Source organism: Neofelis nebulosa, chromosome 3 (assembly GCF_028018385.1).
Source record: "Neofelis nebulosa isolate mNeoNeb1 chromosome 3, mNeoNeb1.pri, whole genome shotgun sequence".
In the NCBI taxonomy this organism is placed as follows: Eukaryota; Metazoa; Chordata; class Mammalia; order Carnivora; family Felidae; genus Neofelis; species Neofelis nebulosa.
Window position 1 is genome coordinate 106,414,642 of NC_080784.1, and position 27,125 is coordinate 106,441,766.

A 27,125-nucleotide genomic window follows, 5' to 3' on the forward strand; every position below is an offset into this window, starting at 1 on the left:
AAAAAATAAACTCTGTAATCAACTTCTAAATAAACAGCTATTTCTGTATATATTAATGATCTTATAGAAAGAACACTCAGGACTTAATAAAACCCCAGAAGACTTTAGAAAATCCTGACTCACAAGAACATAGTGCTTATTTGGTTTCAGGCTATTGGCTACTTCATTGTTGAAATTTTCCAAATCAGATAGCGTTACACTTGGAATATGCCAGTGAGCATTAATAACAATGACCATAAATGAAAAGTTGGCCTTTCCCAGTCAGATGTAAGGCTAAGCTTTCCAAATCCAGGCAGCAGAGGGCAGTGAAAGCACTGTTAATTGATCATATAAACCTTTTATTACAATCTGGAGAGAAATATTGTATTACAACTTACAACTGCATTTTCCATTTTAAACACCACACATGTAAGTAGTTTGAAAAACAATACATCTTTAGCGTCAGATGCATTTTTGAAGCCATCTAGAACGTTTAGAAAGTGCAATGAGATATCTATCCAGCATTTCAGGGACTTACAGTTCACTTTAATATAACAGAAAAATGTTTTAGAGGATAAGACTACATTGTGACCTTGGTCTAAAATTTACCTGTGTGGTGCAGGAGATACTAAAACTGTGCTAACCTATCGGACAGAATGCTGTGCTTATTTATATTAGCATAGAGTTTAAGAGCTTCAAGGGGCCCTTAAGGTCAACTGACGGTCATGGAAAGGTTACTAGAGTCTCTCAACTGGACAGTGGCTAAGGTATACTCAGAACAGAGGTCTTCTCGCGCCTCTCACTTTAAAGTTTGTGCCGTACAGGATTTCATAATACTTAAGAGTTAGATTCAGGACCTCTGATGTTTTTATCAGAGTTCAGAGGTCTTAGGAATCCTCAGGTGAAAAATGCAGTAGTGTTCAGAATCACTCCAATCTTGTTTCTGCAAAAGTTCTCAAGAGGTGAGGACAAAATAAACCCAGTAATGTTACACATTTTAATCAATATATATTCCATGGTTTTCAAAAGTAAGACCCCGCCACTCCCTGACTCCAATGCCAGCTAAGAAGAGGACACTGTTCTTTTACCTCAGCAAATGCATGCATATCTGGTCCCATTCTTGGCATGCTCCAGCCCTATATCGTGGTTAGAAATCTTACTAAAGGGGACTGGACGTGGATATGAATGCTTTCTTAGCTGTGACCTTCTAAAGCCTGGGCTTCAGTCTGAAAGATCTGTCACTCACTTTCCTTACTGAGTTAGGTATGTCAACATCAGGTAAAATGGTTAAATGGCTAATGGTAAAATAATAATAACCTTTAGGGGAGAAGATCTCCGTGAAGCCACAACACTGCTACACCAGATCCAATGAAACATTTTGCCTCTGTACTTTGTTGATCTGTCTGGAACACATGATGTCTGATTGGCATTAGCAAGCTCCAGGGTTGCCAGTGACATTCTCCTGACCCTGCAGGAGTTCTTCCTTCTTTAAAGAACACACACTAAGCCTGGGGCCCAGGACCTCTTGCTTTCATTTTCACTAGTTGGCTTCTCAGCCTGCTTGCTCTGTTCTAAGTCTGTAGTCTTTCAGTGAGTCAAGGGCCAGGCTGAATTCCCAGAGCAAATTCCTCCAAAGCCAAACAAGGAAATGTTCAACGAGTCTTTGGAAACCAATAACCAAGAGCACTAGGTTATCTTATTTGGAAGTTAATATATTGGATGTTGCACATTTTTCACCAAAATTAGACATTTTATGAATTAGCTATGTATCTTCACTACATCACATTCTCTAACAAAGGTTAAAGGTGCATGAACAGATCTATGTTTCAAGTAGACACTACATTTTTTTTTTTTTAGGGTATAAAAGTTTTTCAAGCCAAGTTAACAGGAATACCACCTAGTGGCCCAGTTTTTAACTACAGACTTTAGTTAAAATGCTGTGTATCCTATTAGTTTTTGAGGAGATGCCTGATACCTAAGGGAATTATCCAGAGGTGTGTGCCAAAATCATAGGGAAAACATGGAGCCTCTTTGTAGAGAAACTATCAAGTACTATTCTATATCTCTTTTACCCAGATGGCAAATAATTCTCTAAAAATGACCATGGATGGGGGCTTCTTCATTGTGCTTTCACTTGGGCTGGCCAGAAAAGCCACAGAGCCTCCCGCCAATAACCAAGTGGAGCTTTGTTTTCTTGTGTGCTGACATGTGTTACCATCCAGCAAGGATTAGGCTCTGGGCATGACCTGCTGGTTTGGAAACCTGAAGCCAGGATATTCAGAATCCCGCCTCTTAGGCATACCCCAAACAACAAAGGGAAGCTATTTGTTTGGAAAGTCCAGTCTCAAGGACTGTCAGAACTAAGAGATCAACTGTAGAGTTATCGGGAAGCTCAATGAATACCTTATTTACACGGCTCCTCTGAAAGGTTTTGTTCCCATGGGGAGAGACAGAGAGAGAGAGGGAGGGAGGGAGACAGACAGGGAGGGAGGGGAGAAAAAGGAAGAAAGTAGGGAAAGAAAAGAAAACAAAACAGGCAGTATAAAGTGGGAGTTAAAACGGGCTCTAAGTTAAAACCCACTTACTAGCTGAGTTCAATCACCTAAGTCTCTGTCTTCTCAAATATTAATGATATGTAAGTTACAGAATTGCTATTAAGAATTCATTGAGGTAATCTCTATAAACTACTTAGTGCGGTGCCTGGAACATGTCAAGTATGCTCAGTGAAGGTTAACCATTATTACTGTTATTTTTAAGTAATTAAATAAGAAGGAGGGAAAAGATGTGCCTATCGTGATGTACAATTCCTTAAACACTACCATTTTGTTAGCTAATCATTCAGAGCCTTGTGAGGAAAGACCAACAATCTGAGTACATCAGTGAATTCGGGTGCCATAAGAACCTCATCAATCTATTCAACTTACGTGTATAGAATTTAGAACCTGGGACACAGTGGATCACCATTTGTTCAGGCTGCACCATGAACAAGGGAAACTGGTGGAGGGGACCTTTCACTTCACAAGGCCTGCACCCTGGCTATGGGTTGCACCACCCCAGAAAAAGAAATGGCAATTTTGTTTGTTGGTTTTAGTTTTGCATAAATGTTCCATATGAACTAGCAGCAGCCCTGGGACCCAATTCCAAATCCCACAGCTTTTATTTATTTATTTATTTATTTATTTATTTATTTATTTATTTATTTTTGAGAGAAAGGGAGAGAGAAAGAGAGCATAAGTGGAGGAGGGGCAGAGAGAGAGAGAGAGAGAGAGAGAGAGAGAGAGAGGGAGAGGGAAAGAGAGAATCCAAAGCAGGCTTCATGCTCTCAGGGTGGAGCCCAATGTAGAACTCCATCTCAGGACCTTGGGATCATGACCTGAGCCAAAATCAAAAGTTGGGTGTTTAACCAGCTAAGCCACCCAGGTGCCCCCCATATCCCACAGCTCTTTATGATTATGACCAAACCCTCCAGCCGTACCCTGACTTCCATTCTCCAGATGAGACTGTAGAGAAGTTCCTTCCCTAGGATCTACCTGGGTAAGGAGGGAGCTATGTTCCAGGGTCCAGACTCTGGGAAAGAGGAACCAGTTCAAACAAGCCTCTCAAACCTTGGGACTCCACCCAGAAACTGAAAAGGATGGGACACTCTTCCTTTTCTTTCTCATTAGAGAGCTCATACCTCAATTCTGCCCAACAGGTATTGCTTGAGTACTGAAGTGTGGGAGTTAGAGGGAAAGATGATGGAAATAAACCACATTTTCTGTCTCCCCTTTCATTCTAGCAGCCCGAATGAACAGTGAAGAACTTCATAGCCAACTTTTGTCATTGAGTCCCTCTGTCTGAAATTCTATCCTCTGACTGACCTAGATTAATCCTGCTTGTCCTGTCAGACTTAAATTTCCATGATGTGCAATCCCATCCAAGAATGAGGTAGGGCCTTTCTATTTCTTCTTTGCATCTTGGACATTCTTCCTGGAATGTAAATCCATGAGGACAGGACCTATGCCTATCTTGTACACAGTTTTAATTTCAGCACCCACAGCGGTACCTGATACATAGCGGACGTTTGGCAAATATTGTTGAATGAGTACATAAATTATTCAGTACAGATAAAGGAAGGGAGAAAATATTATGCAGCCACACTGCCTTCTATATGGCAAATAGAAAGTGGATTCTAGAACATGAAAGGCCCCTTGCCTGAACACCAGGAAGGACTTAGGTATGAACAAGATGGGCCTGCACTTGAATTTGGGGGTGCATGAAAAGGAAAGGCATACTCTGAACAACAGAGAGCAAGAATATCCCAGAACTGGAGTGTGGGGGAGAAGCAGGAAAGATGACATGAGGAAGAGAATCAGGAGGCAGAAGAGAAGACTGGCAGACATCGGAGTGCTCTGTGAGGGGAAGCAGATAATGAGAAAGCCCTGGTGACGGGTACCAGATAGACCTAAAGCAGGAATGTGCCCTGCGTCATTTGAAGTTTACTGCTGTGCTCTCCCATGACCCCAAAACTCTCAGTTCAAGTTCTGAAACACAGAGTCAGTATAGTAACCTTGTTTTCATGATTGCTTTGTGTGGGAGGAGGAGAGACAGACCAGGGTGTGGGAGGGAACAGAAGAGAAAGAGTTGTGTCCCAACCTTGGGTCTGTGTCAGAACAGAAATAAAAGAACAGCTGCAAGAGACAGAGAATATCAGACAGCAGGAAATCAGAGCAAAGCTGACGGAGAATGTAACAAGAATCCTGGGGACATGCTTTGGACTTCAGAGAGACACGAAATGGGAGTTTTGTGCTGCTAATCTCAAAGGGCCAGGAGGTCCCAGCTAATACCTGGGACACATTATGCATTTTGCCATAAAGGTTATTGTTCTCATCTGTGACGCCTTTTGGATTATGAGTCCCTTGAAGGCAGGGATTTTCTTATTTGTAAGAACATCAGTATCTCTAGCACAGTGTCTAACAGAGAGTAGTTACTATTCATTGAATGAATAGATGAATGGCTATCATGGATCTTCTCCATTTTGAACTACCTACAATTAATGAAAAAAATCTGATGGGAATGAAGGAGAAAGGAAGAGAGAGAGAAAGAGAAAGAGAAATATGGAGAAAGAATAAGAATTGTACCCTAATATATAAAATCTGAAGGTTTCCTCAGGCAATGTTTTCTCCCTTATCTCTGGTTTATCTCTCAATCTCTAAAACTTCCCTTGGCATCAGCTCCATGTTCTACAATTAGGTTGAGTGGAGCCAAAGACTGGGGAATGGTCTTTACAGGTGATCCTCCTTTTATGCACAGCCCAACTACATCCCACTAGTCTACAGTCCCAACTCAGTGAAAGCCATGGATTGCCTGGACAGGACTTGATTAGAAATAGTCACATTTCAAGGACAGGATGTATCCAGGACAGCTTTGGCCTCTAAACTACTGAGTTTTCCTACAGCTAGTATTTAAAAATGAATACAAGTTTTCCAGAACTGTATGCAAAAAACTTAATGCAAGTTGTTACATCAGAAGATCAGGAGAGACAACCCTATGATGAAGGTCTGACAGACAATGGAATGAATCTTAACAACATTTAATACTAACTTTAACAAGCTAGTTGATCCTCATTTCCCTGTGTTTTTGATTAATCGACAGAAGGAATAAGTAAAATCTAATATTTTTTAAGAAGTTAAAGGTACAAAACTTAAAAAAAATTGTTGGCACCAGATCTAAATACATGAAAATCCCAAAGTCATTGTGTTTTTCTTATTGTTGAAGTTATATTAAATACTGACATAGCAGTTACTGATAACATAGATCAGTAAGTCAGGCAAAATGATTTCTGATTCTGGTGGCCTGTGTGAATATACCATTAAACTGAAATAATCCACCTCTGAAATTGTAGATAGGATTAAAGTTTAGTTCTTCCTAGATGAAAACATGCTTAAGTAGGACATAAAGTACTGTCTGCATACTCACTGTAATGATCTAACAGGATAGGTATCTGCCCAGGACGCCTCGTACAAAGTATCTGACTTTGGACACAACAATGTACTCTCTCATTAAAAGTGTTATAGAAGTTCTCCTTTCTTAGAATGAAATGCAGTAATTGAGTTCATTCTTAGATATGTTTAACTCTCATCTACACCCATGTTTCAAAAATGTCCTCTCCTTCACTTCTCTCTTCATATGATGGGACAAAACACATCTCTATAAGGCAAGCTCAGTGATGTGTGGTTGCAATATAGTTAGTTCTTACACAATGGCTGTACCCACAATTTCACTTGGTCCATGGTTTATTTGCCCTCAGATTCTGGACATCACAATGGTTTGCATTCCCCAAAGCCAGGATCATGGCTAGTGGGTGGTAGAAAGAAAAGTGCCTGTCATTCTGCAAAGATATGACCTGCCAGCAAAGTGTGGATAAGCTCAAGAAACCATTTCCAAACATGGAAACAGGACTGAATCAGTTTGGGGCATATGGAAGCTTTTGCCAGTTCTTAATTTTGCCAATCTCCCTAGATGATTTCTCAACCACTCAACAACGGGTAAAAGGGAACAGTATAACTTCTACTGCCAACACTTTGCAGCTATTAGAAATTATCAGACTTTTTCCTAATAAGTAAAATAGATATTAGAAAAACTAGGGGTCTGAAGATTATCCCCAAACCCTTTACAATCATGGGACTATCATAGCAGAGTTAACATTTTTAGAAAGTAAGAACTGAATATTTTCATTACTTTCATTACGTGATTAATGGAAGGAACATGTACCCACAACACAAAAGCACAAAGTTCCACAAATGCATCAGCAGTGCTTATTTTATTTTATTTTATTTTATTTTATTTTATTTTATTTTATTTTATTTATCTTTTGGGGGAATTGGCAGAGCCATCTGAGACTTTATTTGGGAAAAGATACTTGAATTAGCTTTTAGTTGGGGGCATGGGCAAGAGGGGGTACCCAGGGCAGTAGACTCCCCCTAAGGGTGGGCTGAGGACTGGGGCTGAGCCTTAAGTGGGTCTCCTGTTCCTGACACTTCCCTGTACAGCTCCTTCCCCTAAGGCTCTATAGCAGCCAAAGGAGCTGGAACGGACCACAGTGGTTGTTCACTTGGACAGGACATCAGACCACTTGGATCTTCCCATCAAGGGTCTCAACCTTCTTCACAACCACAGCCTCAGAGGAGCTGACACGGCTGAAGGGGCTGGAGCCCCCGCCAGAGCTGAAGCTGGACTGGAAGGAGCTCAGGCCATAGTTGAGGCCAGGGCTCATGAGGCTCCTGTAGGCCAAGCTCAGGCTACCTGAGTAGCTGCTGGTGATCTTAGTATGGATACTCAGGTTCTGCATCCCAGACTCTAGCTGGCTCTCCTTGCCCTCCAACAGCATGCAGTAGGTGGTGATTTCAATGTCCAGGGACAGCCTGACATTAATGAGCTCCTGGCACTCATGTAACTGCCGTGTATGTTCTTGGTTTGCTCCAGCTCAGCCAGCTTGGCATTGGCATCCTTAACAGCCTCCCTGCTCTTCTCAACACTAGCAATGGTAGCCTCCAGGGAAGCCCTCTAGCCTTTGTGGCCCTCGATCTCAGCCAGGAGTTGGCTGATATTCTGGTTCATCTCAGGAATCTCCCTCTTTATGCTACAGAGGTCATCGCCTGGCTTCCCAGCCAATGTCTACATCTCCTTGTACTTGATGTGGTCTTGGCCTCATGGTCTCGGCCTCAGCCTGCTTGCAGCTGGTGATGTCCTCATACTGGGCTTTGACCTCAGTGATGATGCTGTCCAGGTCCAGGGCACAGCTGTTGTGCATGGACAGGACCATGGATGTGTCAGAGTTCTGGAACTGCAGCTCACAGATCTTTTCACACAGATGCCTTAAGAAGCTAATCTCTTCCATCAGCCCTTCCAGGTGGGACTCCAGGTCTACCATGTTCACGTAAGTTTCATCTGCATCCTTCTTGATAAGGACAAATTCATTCTCCATGACTGCATGCTCTTTGATCTCCTCCACATATTTATTCTCAAAGTCCTCCACCAGCCCCACATGTTGCCAAGCTCCACCTCCAACTTCAGCTTCCTTAGCCCAGTGTGTCCAGCTGTTGCGGAAGGTTGTTGATATAGCTCTCAAGCATGGTGTCCATGTTGCTCCAAGTTGTTTTCTGCTGCTATAGGAGGCTCTACTTGGTCTCCAGAAATTTGTTCTGCTGTTCCACATGCCACAACTTGTCAGGGAAGGAGGCAAACTTGTTGCTGAGAGTTTTGATCTGCTCCCTCTCCTGGGTGTGCCCAGCCTGGATGCTGGGGTCCATATCCAGCTCTGGTTCACTGAGACAGCTGTAATGCCCCATATACCTCTGGCCCTGCCATAGTCCCTGACCACACTCATGTTGGTGCCTAGTCCACCCAGGAAGCTGCTGCTGGAAGAAAGTGGAGGAGCTAATGCAGGCACCAGGTGCGCTCATGTAGGAGTGGCTGCTCAAGGCCGAGGGGCTGGAGGTGGACACCGTGCAGGACTTCTGGGTCACCCTGATGGACATAGTGGAGGCTGGAGTGGAGGCAAGCAGGCTGAACCTGGCAGAGGTTCAAGAAGGAGCTGAGAAACTGCTTCTAGGTGGGTTATCAATGCTTCTTTATATATTGTCTGTCTTCTATCACTCCATGACTTGGGGTTTCAGAGACTTTGTCTTGTTTTGTTTTCCTATTATTTTTCTCACCAGTTTTCTCTATTTCCTTTGACAACTCTTCTTTCTTCTCTGTTCCTAACAGTAGGTTCTTTTAGAGCAAATCCTTGGTTTTTCTCTCCAAAAGCAATCCCTCAGTGGATTTCTCTGCTCTCAGGGAATTCATCTGTTACTTCTATGTGAATGCTTCAAAATCCACAACCATATTGACAACTGCTTACCAGCCATCTACTACCTGAAAGCCTGTTTCACCTTCAGAACAATAGAGCCAACAGTAAAATTACATCTTTCCTATAAACAAGTTAGGCTGAACATCCCAACTACTCATTCTGTCAGTGGAGGTAAGTCATCATAACATCCAAAGAGCCATATACTAGAAATTAACAAGGGCTAGAAATAAACCCTCCTTCCTGGTGATTCACTACATCACTTTTAGCACCAAGCCTTTTATAAGTTATGTAATTATCCTCTGTTGCTTTCCATTTGTATGCCAGTTATTTGACCAACACTCACTGAGCACTTACTCTGTGCCTGGTACTGCTGCAGGTGCAGGCAGATAGCAAGGATCTTGAAAGACCTTACAGGGTCATATAAGCTTAGAGCACAGAAGCCAACAACACACATACAATGACATAATTAAATTAAAGTGCTCATAAGATCAATATAGAAGGTAAAAGTAGGCTAATGTGACAGAGAAACTGGGGGTAAGATGGTAGAGGCCACATTAGATGGGGAATGCCTCTCTGAGGAGGTAATATTTGAGCTCATACCTGAATACTGAAGATACAGAGATACAAAGATCTAGGAATGTAGTCTCCACCCAAAGTATATTCGAGAGCTCTGAGATGTGGACAAGCTTGGCATATTTGAGGAAGAGTAGAAGGAAATGAATCAACAGAAGGCAAATATCAATCAGCTTGTGTGGATTCTGTAGGGTTTCTCAACGTTAGCACCATTGACATTTGGGGCCAGATAATTCTTTGCTATGGGGAGTTCAGTGCAGTGTAGGATATTTGGCAGTATTCCTGGGCTCTACACACTGTGGGCCAGTAGGCTCTCCCTAGTGATAACCAAAAAATGTCCCTGGAAATTACCAAATGGTAAGCAAAAAAGCCTCCAGTTGAGAACCATTGTTGTAGTCCAAAGTAATAAATTTTGATAAATATTCTAAGTAATAGAAAGCTATCAAAACATCCTAGGCAGAGAGTAATAGAATGAGTTACACTGTAGGATGTTCATGCTGGCTGTAGTGGAGAGAGACAAGAGTAGAGGCAGGGCAGAAATTACAAGGCCACAACAGAAATTTGAGTCCGGGATGATGGACTAAGGTAGTAGCCAAGAGGATTCATCTAGGAATTAGGTGGCAGGTATTGAGAAGAAGAAAAGAATCAAGCAAGATGCTTAGGTTCTTTGCCAGAGCCATGAAGTAGTTGGAGCTAAGCCCTAAACCTGAGATAGCAATGCCATTTATTGATGCAGAAGACTTGGAAGTAGATTTGCCAATGTAAAGGTTGGAAATCAAGAGTTCCCTTTGCCATATTAAGTTTGAGATATCTCTTAGTATCCAAGTGGAGGCATCCAGTAGGCAGTTAGATGTATATGGGGTGTGGCACTCTGAGGAGAGGTCAGGCTTGGAAATTTAAGTCTAGAGATGGAATTAGAAGATAAGAGATTAGATGGGATCACCTACTGTATTAGCTTCCTGTGGATGCTGTAACAAATGACTATAAACTGGCGGCTTAATAAAACAGAAATTTATTCTCTCACAGTCTGGAGGCCAGAAGTCCAAAATTAAGGTGTCTATAGGAGCTGCACTCTCTCTGGAGACTCTAGGTGAGAAAATTTTTTGCTCTTTTAGCTTCTGGTGGCTGTCACCAAACCTTGACTTGTGGCCTTGTGTGACCATATCACTCCAAGCTCTACCTCTTTTGTCACACTGCTTCCTCCTCTTCTGTCTCAATTCTCCCCTGTGTGTCTCTTATGAGGACACTTACCATTAGATTTATGGTCTACCTGAATAATCTAGGATGATCTCTTCATCTGAAGTTTCTTAACTTAATTACACTTGCAAAGACCCCTTCTCCCAAGTAAGGTAACATTCACTAACATTCACAAGTTCTGAGGATTAGGGTGTGGACACATCTCTTCACGGACCACCATTCAGCCCACTACACCCAGAGAGAGAGTGTAGAGAGAGAAGACAAAAAGTTCCTCCAAGGTGGATAGAGCCTTAGAGACTCCAACATACAGAAGTTGGTAAAGGAGGAGGAACTAGGAAAAAATGGCTGGGCAGCATGGCAGTCACAGACAACTAGAGAGGGCCTGTGGGTCATGTTTCTTCTGTATCTCCCATGTTTCTTTGCACCAGATTTGTCCCAGTATAAGTTTAAAAGATGATCCTTGAATTGAAATCATTACTTATAGTGATATTCTGAAAAAGCCCATTGCCCATGCCATTAAACTGCTTTGAGATTATCAGAAAAACTCACGGACTTCCCCCTTTGCAAGTGGGAAGACAGAGAGAGAGAGAGAGAAAGAACCTTTTCATTTTGTGCCAGGTTTTTATTATAACAGTAATCATCACTTTTCTTTTAATTCTTCATTCCTAAGCCCACAAAGTGCTAACATTTGAAACCTATTTAGGAAATTTTTGGAACTTGCAGCAAACTTCCAAAGTTAAATTTAGGATCCAAACCTCCATGATTGGTCTGTGAAGTGAAAAGGAAGGATAGTGATGATTTGAGGGAACTGATTTCCTCTAATGCCTTGATGTGGGGATGGGATAGACATCTCAGGGATGTAATTAATTCCTCACTCCTAGGGAAAATATACTGCTTGCCTTGTCATAAAAATAATAGATTCTATGTTACCAGTAACTCTATAGTCAATACATCTCAGCTTTACTTACTGATGAACAAACATACCCTAAAATCCTTTGAATAGAAATACATAGGGTCAAAATGTCATCTATCTTATAATGTCAAAATTGGATCTTAAATCAAAGTAAAATTGAATGTATGACCTCAGAATTCAGAATGGTCCTTCCCCTCACCCCCAAGTATGGCTCCCTTGGTGGCTGGCAGAGCACTCTAGGACTTAACCCTCAAAAATTCCAGGGGGAGCAATGTGAGGGAAAATTTCAACTTTTCTTCTAACAAAGTCATCTTGCTTCTACGAGGGAAATGATGACTGAAGTAGTCTGTCTGAGATGGTTGAAGACTACCAGATGAGGTGTGAGGAATTTTCTACAGTTTCCCTCTAGCCATGCAACTGTGGACAAGTTGCAAGGTAGAGCTATTTGGGATCCTGATTTCCTTCATGGGATATGGATTCGGAAATTGCAGTCTTAAACTTTTGATCCCCTTTCCTACATCTTCCATCCTCTCTCCTAGCTGCCACAAGGTCGTAAGAGGTAAACAAAATTACTTAAGACTCCCAAGCAAGTACAAAAGTTATTAAATAATGGACCAATTAATTAACTTGGTGTACAAAGTTGAAAAAAACCATATTTTATATTTAAAATCAGAGTATTTAAAGTACAATGATATATCTCAAATCTTTGAGATTAAATTTCACTTGTACTTTCCTCATGTTAACTAACACACGTCCCTATACCCACCCCCAATATAACATATGACATATATCCAAACCAATAATCTGATTTGAGTAAGTACTTGGATGGGTAATGTGCATTTAATGGAAACATAACCACATACTTTTTTTAGAAAAAAAATTAAAATAATTCCTACTATTTAAGAATACTAAAAGTAAATTTTAAAATGCCTTGAAAAAATGAAAGTTAAAGTAGAAAGAATGTCAAGGAATTGCTGAGGCTAAGAAATGATGCACGGCTTGCCAAAAGTCAAAGAGTTCAACAAGCAGCTCTTTGATGTGACTAGAGAATTAGCTTTTTCTGCACTGTGTTCACTACATAAGTGGAAGGGTATTTTTGCAAGAAAAGTGGCAGCAGGCCTTTTCCCATCAGGCTCTGACAGGAGTGAGCAGCCCTGGGTTCCAGTTCAGGCTCTGTGACCTTGTTTTGTGATTGAAACTAGTTTTTGCCCGTTTCTGAAGGTCCTTTCTGTCCATCTGCAAAATAGGAGTAATAATGAACACACTGACTCATTCACAAGTTTGTTGTGAGAAAAACATATTAGTGGATATGGAAGGGTTTGAGAAGGCTTAAAGATGCATGCCATTTGTGTAGTATATGGAATCTGTATTGAGACCTTCTGACACTACCCAGGCCTTATAAGCAACTAGGATAATCACTATTCTTTCCATTAGACCTCCTTGAATAATAGAGTAGCTATCATGTATTTAGTGTGTCACATACATGAACAAAGCATTTAACACTGATCTTTGATATAGGGTTATTACTTTCATCTTTATAGATGGGCAACAAAGTCCAGAGGGATTAAATGGCTTTCCAAATCACAATTCTGATAATAGAGAAATTGGGCTTTGACTCCAAATCTGATTCCTAAGCACATACTCTTATACACTAGGTCATACAGACCCAAAGCCAGAGAGATGTGAAACCTGGCCCCTGACTTCATGGGTGAGTATGTTGATGGACCCTAGCCTACTTCCTACTTCTCTTCATCAATTCTCAAGAGCCTTTCAAATGAGAAGCATCCAGTAGGTCCCTGCATGGAAGATCACAGTGAACTTCCCTTGGGAAGGACCCTCTGTGTTTATGGGGATTGGCTTTTCCAAATAAAGACCACAATTTAAAGATCCATTACATGGGTGAAATTTGCCAAGACACCCTTGGGATCTAATACGTGAGTGAGTCCATAAGCTTCTTATCACCTGTCACCTTCCTACATCTATTCTCCATGTACCAAAAAAAAAAAAAAAAAAAAGTCGGGGGGGGGGGCGCGGAATTAGAGCTAAGATCACCCAAGCTCTACATTTTATTTTACTCTGAGTTACACTTCCCTCCACCTCTCCCACCAAGCTTCCTTCCAGTGGTGTTCTGAATATGAGTGCTCAGGGGGCATTACTGATTGTATGGCTGAGTAAGAACTGATTGACCCAATAAGAAATACGTTTGAGTATGATGAAATAAAAACAATCACTCTTTGGGGTGCCTGGGTGGCTCAGTCAGTTAAGCATCTGACTTCAGCTCAGGTTCATTATCTCACAGGTTGTGGTTTCGAGTCCCTCGTAGGGCTCAGTGCTGACAGCTCAGAGCCTGGAGCCTGCTTCAGATTCTGTGTCTCCCCCTCTCTCTGCCCCTCCCCTGCTTGTGCTCTGTCTCTCTCTCTCAAAAAATAAACATTGAAAAAAAATTTTTAACAAAAACAATTACTCTTCTCATTTCAGTTTGTATCTACTTCTTATTTGGATTCCATCTTAATTTGTGTTAGCCATGTTTAAGACCTTTGAAATCATCTTTGATGTTCTCCCTTACATTTCTTTAACCATTCAGACCATTCCTACTGATAATTTCTTAGTAATATTTCTAGATTTATGCCTTCCTTTTTATTTAAAACATATCTAATTGAATTCCAGGCCCTCATTTTGAAAAAGACACAAATTTCCAAGTAAGGCCAGGCTTCCCTTTTGTTATCCCTTATATCTGTCTTGTACATGGTTGCCAGACTAATATTCCCCAAATACTTTTTTTTCACTTTCCCATTCTTGCTCTTGACCTCTTTAGCCAACTCTGCTTTATCTATGAAATTAAGCCAAAATTCTTTGCCTGATAGTCACGTCCTTATAACATCTGGATATAAGCAACCTTTCTAAACACATCTCCTATCTCTACTTGAACCTGTTGCTTTGGGCAGACTGTCTTTCTACTGCTCCCCTGTAAATAATGCTTTGTGCATTTTGATCTCTAAACAGTGGCTCAACAGTGGCTTTCTCTCCCTTAAAATCCCTTCTGTTCTCTGTTTCTCTCTTCCAAATCTTCCACTGAAGACCCAATTCAATTCTTGCCTTCCTGAAAAGCCTCCCCTGGTTATCTCAGTCCACGGTAAAATATGGGGAAACACACCCTCTCAATCCCAGCCATAACTGCCTCAGGGCCCATGCACCATCTAAGCACACACACACTATGTGGGATGCTTTGTATTATGGAATTGAAGTATTTAACATTTCATATGTAAATATTTAAACTTCCCATTACACTACACCTTCTCTGAGGACAGAAGCAGTTTGGGATGGTGGAAAAGAACATGAAGACTAGAGCCAGACTGTTTGGGTTCAAGTCATCACTTACTACCTGGCTGATCTTAGGCAATGTATTTTCTTACATCTCAGTTTCTGTAGAGGCCATTCTAGGCAACCAACCTGAGCCGTAGAAACCTGAGTAGGTAAAAGGGCCCACCTGACTGAATACAAACAGGCCCATCAGGTGACCCACCTCAGAATATCCATTAGCCCTAGCTGACCAATGGGTTACTCACACCCAGGCACAGGTTCCAAAAAAGGAAAATTCTGTCCATTCCCATACTTCCTCACCCACCTCCCCACCTTAACTACAGCCCCCCACCACTGCCTCCTGGCAGATGGTCTCCCCTCTGCTGTCCTGCCTGCTACTCCCTCACAGTGTATTCAATAAACTTCTCCTTTGTTCTGCCTTGGGTGAATTCTTTTACCGCTCTCACTGCTGGCCTCTACCTGATCCAGTCACACTACAGTTTCCTCATCTGTAAAACTGAGAACAATATTATACTTTCCTCATAGACTTCTTGTGAGGATTAAATGAGTTAATGAATGTAAGGTACTTAAACAGTGCTGGGTGTATAGTAAGTACTTTGTACATGTTACCTATTATTCTTCCTTACATATTTCCCAGTGTATAGATATAGATATATATAGAGATGCATATAGACACATTTATATGCACATATGAATATCGATATACACATATGTCTATATTCATATCTATATATCTATATATGGAAGGACACTTGATCAGTTAAACAGTTAATCTGGGGAGTGTGGAAATTCCATCTATTTTAGGAATATATATATATGCTCCCCTCCAGCTCAGTTTTAGGTCTAGGACTGCTGTAGCTGCTCATTCTTCTCTTCCTGACTGCATGCAAGTGTTCTTCTGGGACAGAGAGATGGGCTGCACACTTATTTATTTTCAGTCAAGACTTGCACTAGCAAAGGGACGCCTGGGTGGCTCAGTGGGTTAGACATCTGACTCTTGGTTTCGACTCAGGTCATGATCTCACAGTCATGATCTCAGGGTCGTGAGATCAAGCTGTGTATCAGGCTCTATGATGAGCACCGAGTGTAAAAGTGCTTGGGATTCTCTCTCTCCCTCTCTGCCCCTCCCCCACTCATGGTTTCTCTCAAAATAAATAAAAATAAACATTAAAAAAATAAGAATTTCATTGGCATTGAAATGCCCATTTTCGTTGAATACACTTTTGCATTTGAGACATACATATTCCTTAGACGGCAATCATGAGTCTATATAAAAGGGTGCTTTTGTATTATAATTTGTGTTCAAATTATATGTTCAGTTTGGAAAAAGGATCTAGGACTCTACCCATGAATAATCTTCCTCAATTTAAAAAAATAAATAAGAGAAAACAACTGGGGAAAAGTCCCCACTGTTGGATAATGAAGCCATTTAAGGCACATGGGTAGGCAAAATTCCAGTTTTTAAAATATCTTTTTTTTTGTTTTAAAGATATGTACAGATTACAAGATATGATTACATGAAGATCAATATATTTAAATATTTTTAAAACCTGAAATAAAAGTGTGATTTTATAATACAGCAAGTAAAGCCTGTATGAAAAGAACACATGTAATTGGTAACACTGAGGAGAAGGGAGGTGAAGGATCTGAGGAGAGAGCAGCAGTCACTGTGTAGACAGACAAGGGCTATGTGTCAGGAGGAACAAGGCCCTGACAGGAATCCTGGCCTTCTGGAAGGTATGAGGGGGATAGGAGGCCAGTGACAGGGGCTCTGCCCTACCTCTTCACACTCTGATCCATTCCTCACCTAGCCCAGAGGGGTCGAGCTTTGTTAGAGGAAAATTACTAGAGAGGACCAAGTATCCCTGGTTCTCAAGGGAGCTCACCAGTACTCAAGCTCATGCTTAGGACGTTCACGTTAGTGATCCTTGGCAGTCGATATTAATTCCTAGGAATCTATAATAAGCATGGCGATTTTGCAAATTATGAAAGTATAATAACATATTCTATATAGTACGAAGTGTTGAAAGCCTCATGACGTGTACAATTTCAAGCAATTTTTTCCCTTTTTTTTTTTCAAGCAATTTTTAATTTTCAAAAGGAATGGCTACAGTTGGAGAAAGGCTGGGTCCCAAGGAGTGTCTCCTTTTCCTGCCTGAAGTTGATACCTCTACCACTTATTTCTGAGAACACTATGCCTTTAATCACCAATTAATACCTTCAAATAGTCGGTGAATATTTAATGAGCACCTCTCTTGTCCCAAGAGTGATGAAGCCTATGAAGAGAGAAGTGCAAGGTATTATAGAATCTTAAAAACAATGGTGTGCCCATTAAAAACTTCAAAATAGAACCAGTGCAAAAAAACTTATTTCATGTTTTTGTAAACTCTCAACACAGTTCGGATAATCAACCAAACATTTTAGCTGAAAATGAATAATGTGTTCAAACTCATAAGTGAGGGTTAAAAAAGCATCGTCTTCCTATCCCTTACTATAGTGAAGTTCCAAGGTCACTTCTGTTAGTTATGCTAATGGAACCAAGACCTTTTTTTCTTTTTTTCACATTAGAATCTTCCCAGGGGGAGGCCAAGGACTTATTAAAGGAAAGGAAAGAATGTGGGCATTGCAGGAGTCTGAGTGAGAATTCTGACTTTACTATTTTCAAACCGTGTAGTGTTGGGAAAATTACTCAACTCTCTATGAGTTTCAGTTTTCTCTTTTATAGAATTGGGATAAAAATAATTCCTTCTAGAGTTGGTATACAATTAGAAGTAAAGCTTTATAAAGCATTTGGCACAATGCCTGACAAAGTACTTAATAAATAGTATGTTTTAGTATCATTGCTGGAAAATGCCAAATTCTCAATTTTTCATGACCTGTACATATATTAATGAAGAATATGCTAAATTGTTCTATCTGGAAAGATGAATTAAATACCTACCATCCAATGTGATCAATTAAAATACCAATAAGAACAACTGAATGGTAAAACTTAATATTCATATTTAGCTTGCTATTACATTATTTCTGGCATTTTAACCAATCTGCAGTCTTATTGGAGTGGAATTCAAGAATCACGTATAAAATCAATGTGTTAATTCAGAATACATAATTACAAGTAACTTGGATTCAGACAGAACATCCTTTTTTCTCAAAACAAAAAAAGAGACCCTTTTCTCATAAATTAAAAAATTTTGTTTCATTGGGGTGCCTACATGGCTCTGTTGGTTAAGCATCTGACTCTTGATTTTGGTTCAGGTTATGGTCTCATGGTTCGTGGGATGGAGCCCTGCATCAGGCTCTGTGCTGACAGCAGGGAGCATGTGTGGGATTCTCTCTTTCTCTTTCTCTTTCTCTCTCTGCCCCACCTTCACCCTCCCTCTCAAAACAAATAAATAAACATTAAAAAAAATCAGTTTTGGATATTTCAGAAGGAAAAGCTAAAGACAAAAAAGACAGCCATTTCACTGAATTTCAATATCAGGAGAAGGAATAATCCATATATGGTAAATGAAGTCTTAATGAATTTTATCTCTTTCCATTTAGGATGCTTACTTACTAGTGAAGGGGGATTTCCAGTCCCCACTTGTACTTTTTCCATGGCAGGGAGGTGGGGACTTACTGACTCGTTCACCCTTCCTCAATCACTCTTCAAGCAGGGGGATGAGTCGCCTCCCTGATTGTTGTGACTGGGAGGAGGTACTGAGCAAGCTTAGATCAAGCCATCCCCTGCTGGTTCTGCATCCCCCAAGAATCTTACTCAACTGGTCCTTGTGATAAGTTTGAAAGGATGGGCTCTCTCCAGCTTTGCCTGAGATTGGGTGAGGAAATTTAATTCTGGGGTAAAATATTAAAGAAGCTCATTATGGCTACACATTTAGCCACATCCCCAAATTCACCTTAGTTTTTTTTGTTTTTGTTTTTGATTTGAAGTTTATTTATTTATTTTGAGAGAGACAGAGACAGCATGAGTGGGGTAGAAGCAGAGAAAGAGGAAGATAGAGAATCCCACTGCCAGCGGGGAGCCCGATGTGGGGCTCAAACTCCTGAAACCGTGAGATCATGACCTGAGCCAAAACCAAAAGTCCAATATTTAACCAGATGAACCACCCAGGGGCCCCAACTTCAGTTTTTTGGGGTTTTTTTGATTTTATATTTAAATCTTCATCTGTTTCCTATGTTTTGTTTCTCAGTTGTTTCCAATCTCAAGAATAGATGTAATTTGCATTTTGTGATGAAAAAACCCAAGTCCAGAGAAGTAGCATATGTAGCCCAAGGTTATGCAGCTAGTAAAGAGCTGACTTGGAATTTCAGCCTTGGCCTGCTTTACAACACAATGAGGTTTCTTTTCAGGACACAATGCTGCCTTCCTTCTGTTAAACAGTAAAGATAACTACTACAGCAATAATGAAAGTCCTGGTCCTATTGTGAAGCTATAAATTTTCATTGTTGGGTCCCAACAAACTTGCTGTTTCTTCATGTACTGCTGCTGTCGGTAACAGAAAGTGTCTGCTCTGAACTTCCATCAGTACACACTGTGTCTGCATGAGCCAAGCACACACAGAATAAGACAGGACAGAATTATCCAGGCTGTAATGTCTATCAATTCCTCCCGCCATCTGCTTCCTCCCAACTAGTCTCACTGTTCAGGACAAGTGCTTTTTCTTGAGTTATGTATACAATATAAGGAAGATTTGAACATCTTCATACTTGGTTAAAACTTTCTCCTTGGATAGAAGTAGACCAGAATACTTAATAGTCCCCTGGTTACATTATTTTCACAACATTCAAGTATCTTCCTCTGTTTCCACAGCCCGGCTAGTTTATGGCTCTGACTTTCTGGGACACACCTTGGTATTACCTATATTTAACTACGTTAACTATATGTTTTTTTTATTTTCTGTATTCTTGATGCTCGGACATCTGAGGTTTTACCAACTAGCAGAGACTACCTTTCCCAGGTTAGCTAATTCCTAGAGATAGTAAACAACTTGCCTTGCCTTTGAGCACACCTTTGATATGCCAACCAATCCTGGGTCCATAACCCCCTTGCACCTCTATGGCACTCCTTTGCTCTAATCATCTCAAGGCCAAGTATTAGACAATAGGGACCAGCCCCCTTCCCATACCACCACAGCCCACAGCACTCAGATGATTCCAACTATCCAACCTTACTTAAACTTCTCACCCTGCCTTGCCCATCCTTAGCTGGAAAACCACACTGAAGGCTTTTGCCCATGCTCTCCCCTTTCTCCTTCTGCCTCCTGACCAACCCTGGTTCTTCCCCTGTGGTCCTTCATGGCTTGGCATGTCCCCTCGTCTTGGGAACTGTGAGTAACAAACTACCTTTTTAAAGGTGATTGTCTCCTGATTTGTTGGCTTCACCATACCTGAGTAACAAATCCTTGGGTACCTTTTAAAACAATCTTGTACCCTTGCAAATAGCAATATACCACAGGTATTTTAATATATTTGCCTTTCTTGTGGCAAGTTATACTCTGAAAACTATAGTATTACAAATCAATGAAATGATCATTTTCTGGACTTCTTTAGAAAAATAAGACTATTGAGATGAGGATATGGTGGTTTTTTGCTTCTGTGATTTCTTTTAATGGAATGTTATGCTTTCCAAAATTGATTAAATGCATTTATTTGATAGTGGTTTAGAGTGAAAGAAATCTGAAGCCACCTGGTTGCCTCACAGCTTCAAACAGAATTTTTCAATAAGCCTCATGAAGACAGTAATTATTTTCATTATAAAATATTTTGAAAATGGAATGAAGCCAGAATCAAACTAAACTAAATATAAGTTTGATGTATATTCCAAAGGAAAAATACAGGATAATGAGGATTAACTCAATAATGCATTTAAAAGTAGCTAGCTAGGGGTACCTGGGTGGCTCAGTCGATTCTAAGTGTCCGACTCTTGATTTTGGCTCAGGTCATGATTTCATGGTTTGTGGGTTCAAGCCCCATCTTGGGTTTTGCACTGACTGCGTGGAGCCTGCTTAGGATTCTTTCTCTCTCTCTTTCTCTCTCTCTCTCTCTGCCCCTCCTCCACTCATGTTCTCTCTCTCTCTCTTTCTCTCTCTCTCAGAAATAAATACACAGTAAAAAATAAAATAAAAGTAGCTAGCTAGATGACCAACATGTAATAGAATTTTTAATAATTGTTTTTCCTACCAATGTGCCTGTAACAGCACTCAACTCGATTTGTGTTGCATTTTTTTAGAGGGGTGTGGCATAAGGTGGGGGAGAGGCACGGAGGGAGAGAATCTTATGCAGGCAGCAGGCTCCATGCTCAGTGCAGAGCCTGATGGGGGGCTTGATCCGAAAACCCTGGAAGCATGACCTGAGGCAAAATCAAGAGTCAGACACTCAATAGGTTAAGCTACCCATGTGCCTCTATGTTGCATTTTAGAAGGAAGAAACATTATGGAAAACTTACAGCAGTCTTTCAGGGTTAAGGCAATATTTCTTAACCTTTTTTCATAATTACTTTGTAAAGAATTTTTTTTTCCTATTTTGCCTCATCCCACGAAATGCTAATACTACAGATATACTATACCCTTGTGTAGGTACTGCAGCACTTTGGAGGCCCACAAACCATGATAATAGCCAAGATAATTTTTGCCCCCCAAGAACTAATTTTCACCCCTGTGAGTGATATCACCCCATTGATAACCAGTGAGTTACCAATCGTTCTTAACCCTGGCTGCACATTAGTACTATCGTGAAGGCTTTTAATTACCAAGTCCCCACTTAGCTATTTTTATGCAATTTGTCTTTTTTTTTCAACGTTTTTTTTTTTTATTTTTTTTTTATTTTTGGGACAGAGAGAGACATAGCATGAACGGGGGAGGGGCAGAGAGAGAGGGAGACACAGAATCGGAAACAGGCTCCAGGCTCTGAGCCATCAGCCCAGAGCCTGACGCGGGGCTCGAACTCACGGACCGCGAGATCGTGACCTGGCTGAAGTCGGACGCTTAACCGACTGCGCCACCCAGGCGCCCCTTATGCAATTTGTCTTGAGAGGGGACCCAGGCTTTGTTGTTTTAAAATTCGGGGGGGGGGGGCAGGGGTTGGTGGATAAATAAAGATCCTTCAACTACTAACCAGAGAGGACTATTCTAAGTGCTTACCCAATGCTTTAAGTTGTGCCAAGCTAAGCAAATAACATGATATGGCCTGTTTATAATTTACCTTGATTATAAATTTACATACATCAATTCCTTCACACTGTAATGAAAACTTATATATTTGTACAGATTCCCACGTATAGTCAGGAGATGGATGTAGTGGAGAAAATGCTTCTGGAATAAAAAGAGAAAGTGGGCAGTGATCATGATTCCAGTAACATGGCATTTGAAGGAGAAAATCCCCCCTTTTCATTTCGGGGTCAGCACAGGGATGTTACCTGGGCCTAAGAGCACTGGCAGGAGAGCACTCAGTTTGCGTCTGACCCCAGGAGGGCCTGTTTGGGTAGAACAGTGTTTTCTAAGTGTGGATCTTAGAATTTATTAGAAATTGCAGTTATCAGACCTTACCCCTGGGGCGTGGGGACAGTGATCTGTGGTATTAACAAGCCTACCATGTGATTGCAAAGCACTCTGGGAGTCTGAGAATCACTGTGGTAAAACCTGCCTTTGAGCACTTCATGTCCCAACCACTTCCTTTCTTACCTAAGAAAATTTACCTTTCATTCCTACTGCTAATTTTTATCCTGTACTTGATTAATTTGTTCTTAATTCCTATGAACAAGGATTGTAACAACCTGGATCATATTCGTGCAATCAATTAACTTTAAACACTCCATCTTTAATAAACCACAGTTGGTTATATTAAACCAGACAAAGCTCTAAACCAACCACTTTGTACCTCTCTTTATATAATTTCTGTGGGGGTGGGGGATGAGGGTAGAGTGGGAATGAGGGTTTTTTTTTCTTTTGCTTATAGAGTTAACTAGCCAAAGAAGTTTCCTTTTGGACCATTATAGACATGTAAAATTCTTTATCTTTTGCTGGAAATACCAAATATTAATCAGATCCCCCAAAGCTAGGGTGACATTAAATGAAAAGCAGTTTAGACTATGGTGATAATGGCATCCTGTCTCTTGGTATTATTTAAATCATGCCAATTCCTAACCTACCCTGTCCTCCTAAAATTGTATACATATATATATATATATATATATATATATATATATATATATGTATATACATACACACACACAATGCTATGGTAGCACTTCCTACTAAAACTTAAAACATATCCTACAGGCTAGAATTAAACTGTTCCATTCCCTTAGGTTGCTTTCATTGTTGTTTTAATTATTCATAGAGTTTGAAATTGCCTTTTAACACAGGAATAGATCCTAAAGCAGAAGTGTGATGATTATTTCTTTAGGGCTGTGACTTATTTTTTTATAATGTTTATTTTTCAGGCGGGTGGGAAGGGCAGAGAGAGAGGAGGAGAGAGAATCTAAGCAGACTGACAGCAAAGAGCCTGAAGGGGGGCCTGAACTCACCAACCATGAAATCATGACCTGAGCCGAAGCAAGACACTTAACCAAATGAGCCACCCAGGCACCCCTGGGAATTATTAATATCATACTGATTCCAACCTTACAGGGACAGAGAGAGCTGAAGACAACAGAGGATGAAGAGCAGAGTGTGAGACAATAAACTCATTTCAGGTGGCTTTAATCAAACTTAGGAGGACTGGAACTGAAGGCCATCCTCCTCCTCTGCATTTCAAGAGGAAATGTTGCTTTAATAAGGCTCAGGTTGTTGACATGAATATGCTTAGGAAATAATATCATATGGGAATCCAGGCATTAAAACAAAGTGCTGTATCAGATTTGCTATGTAGCTTAAAAGAGAAAGCTGCAACACATTACATGTCTCACTGCCCATAAAAGGTAATATAACTCTGCTTGTGACCTTATTGTTCAAATATACATTGTGCCTGATGTAAACCATTTTCCCCATCTGGCTATAAAAGAGATAATACAGAGATGATAGAGAAGTTTATCACTAGAGACTCTGAAGTTCATAGAATTAAGTCAATCTGCTTAAAGATAAATTAAATGGACTTAAAGCCTAAAAGTGTAATTTTTTTTTAAAGATTTGAAACACCAGGTTTTAAACAGTAAAAAAAAATTCATCTTTATAGAACACAGAGATTAAGAAGGGTATTTGATCAAATTTCTAGCTACATGAGAGCAAGACAATCAATTCAGTAAAATATTGGTCAGCTCAAAGTACTTGACCCAAAAGTCCTAACCTAAATGTATTTCTTTTAATCATAATGCTTTTAATAGAAAAATAAAAGCCTTTTATTGAATTTGTTCTTGAAATACTCATAGAATTCTTTCTGCCCTTTATATAAAAGATTTAGAAAAGACAACATACTAAATTATTTTATAATGGATTTACAACATTAGAGTGAAATTATAAGGAGACTAAACACACTTTAGTGTAACTTTCTAGGATTTTACAATCTCCAACAATATTAATGAATACATAAAATGTATTAGAGCAATTCTAATGAAGTTTGAAGAACATAAAAGGAGTAACGAGTTACTACTTTAATTTTATAATTAGAATGCAATGGAGAGCAAGCAACGGCATTCAGGACTCATACAAGAAGGCAGAGCCTAACCCAGGATCTGAAGGCCAGACTGTAACATCCTCTGATACCTCTTCTCTTCTTCTTTTGGTGGCAATTTTCTAAAACTGGGTCACAGAAAGAACGAGAAAGTCAGTGACCCCTCCTGATCATGTCAGCTGTTTTCAAAAGAGCACTGGAGTTTACCAAATAGCACGTCTTGCTTGAGCCCTCATTTGGCAAGAAAGTGCTGTTTCTGCCTGATGTCTTACCTTTCTTTCTAAACCAACAATGTCAGGTCCTACACAGAAAATAAAACCCATATACACCACAGAAGAACACATGCTTTTAAGTTTATGGCATCTGGAGCTACTTACAGCATTTTATGTAGAGAAGTTTCTGGATGGAAGTTGTTTTGTGTGCCTGTCCTTCCCATTTCTTTTCTTTCAGTCTACCTCTGATTATCTTGGTAGATGACATGATCTCAACCTACCTTTATCTAGAATGCCCTACAGTGAACACATCTTGCTTTTTCCAGGTATTTTCCTATTCGTGTTTTTCAAGAAAGTGTTATTTGGTCAAATAGCTGTTTCCAAACCAGCTGTAAGAAAAACTTTTGAGGGATAAATTGTTGACTATTTTGCTTCCATATATATAGCACCCTAATTTTGAAGTCAGTATATTATAGAACTTTAGAAGATAGCTATATAGGAATAATTTTGGGCCTATCAGCTTGCTTTTTATTTTTTATTTTTTGTTTTTTTTAATGTTTACTTTTGAGAGAGAGAGAGAGAGAGAGAGAGCATGTGCAAGAGGGGCAGGGGCAGAAAGAGGGGGACAGAGGACATGAAGCAGACTCTGTGCTGACAACAGCAAGACTGATGTGGGGCTCAAACTCACAAACCACGAGATCATGACCTGAGCTGAAGTCGGACATTCAATCGACTGAGCCACCCAGGTGCCTCTCATCTTGCTTTTTAAAACCTGTGTAGTAACGACCCTGCAATGTCATGTCTTAGTTTCTAATATCTTTAGCTTAATAGATAAGAATAACACATCTTACTTTCTTGTCCCAAGTAACGTATGTTTCAATGTATCCTGCCTTGCAAGATAAACTAAAGATATTCAAAAAGTCATTGCAGTATCTTGAACTACTAGAGAGTAATTCAAATCTGGTTCCAATGTTATTAATTCAAGTCTTTTTTTTTTAAGTATGCAGTCTTAGCTTTTAGAATTTCTTTTCTTTCTTCCTTAACTCATCTTGTTTTGGGGACAATTACAGAGTTTTAGTCATGGGCGATTTATTTCTATCAATATTCTCCTATAGTAACACGACAGTGATCTTTGGAACCTAGACTGGTATATAGTAAAACATCTTTTATCAGAATTCTCTATGCTCTTTGAATAATTTTAAAATAATTTTAAAATAATTTAAAAAATCCTACTGCAAAGAGCAATGGATAATAAGGAATTAAAGAGACAACCTGACTCTAAAATATAGTCAGAATAGGGGCACCTGGGTGGCTCAGTCAGTTAAGCATCCGACTCTTGGTTTTAGCTCAGCCCATGATCTCATGGTTCATAAGTTCAAGCCACGTGTTGGGCTCTGTGCTGACAGCACAGAATGTGCTTGGGATTCTCTCTTTCCCTCTCTTTCTGCCACCTCCCCTGCTTGCTTGCACATGTGTGCTCTCTCTCCCTCTCAAAATAAATAAATAAACTTAAAAAAATTTTTTTAATATAGTCAGGATATACTACTATAGGAACTTGGGTAGTTGAAAATAATAATGGCTCACATTTCTTAAATCCTTACTATGTGTTGGGCACAGCATTATATATTCCTTATCATTAAATAAACAGCAAGTCCAAGGGACAGGTACCATAATTGTGCCTGTTGTTTGTTTTATGAAGAAACTGAGGTTTAGAAAGGCCAGCAACTAATTCAAAGTTATACACTCCTAAGTGGTAAGGCAGGATACAAACACAGTTCCTCCTGACTTCGTGCTTAACCACCACACCATCCTCTCCCCTATCTATATAACCCTAAATTCCCTCTCAATGATGTATACTTTTAGTGTTGACTCAAACTCCACCCATAATTTATTTTTAAGGCATCATAGATAATTGTTAGAACTACATACAAAGCCTTTGAAGGACTAAATAAGCCAATTATTTCCTTGCTCAAGGACATAAGTTGTCAAAATATTTCCTAAACAACAAAAACAAATATAATAAGCATGGTGGGTAAAACTTGCCCAATTGTATTATTATCCTTGTAACTGTTTCTGTCATTGGTTGGTAAAACATGGCCTTAGCCATCACCATCACCATTAAATAGAACTTGACTTCAGTTTGCATCAGCATGAAAGTTAGTGATTAGCCCAACTTACTTTCAGCTAAGGAATGTTGCTGTTTGACTCAAGTTGGTATGTGTCCTTGTTCCTTTATTTACTACCAAGAGTCATTGTTTTGTTTTCACTGCAGATAGTCCAAAAAAGAATGGAGGAGTTAGCTAAGAAGCTGGGAGTGGGTAACTGTCTTGATTTGTCCAGGACTGACGAGTTTCCCAGGAAGCAGTACTTTCAGTTTTAAAATCGGGACAGTCTTAGGAAAACTGCCATGTATCAGTACCAGGAATGGACTTCTAATTTCATTAATTCTTCTGTTACAATACCTATCTCTCCTAGTCCGTTACAATAC

At 40.1% G+C, this 27,125-nt stretch overlaps 1 protein-coding gene and 1 pseudogene across 2 annotated transcripts in view; both read right to left on the minus strand.

The window, feature by feature from the left end:
• SYNPO2 (synaptopodin 2) overlaps window positions 1-27,125 on the minus strand; it is a 172,019-nt gene that overhangs the window by 90,799 nt on the left and 54,095 nt on the right. The gene's annotated exons all lie outside the window — the stretch shown is intronic.
• LOC131507149 (keratin, type II cytoskeletal 8-like) lies at window positions 3,259-12,335 on the minus strand (annotated as a pseudogene).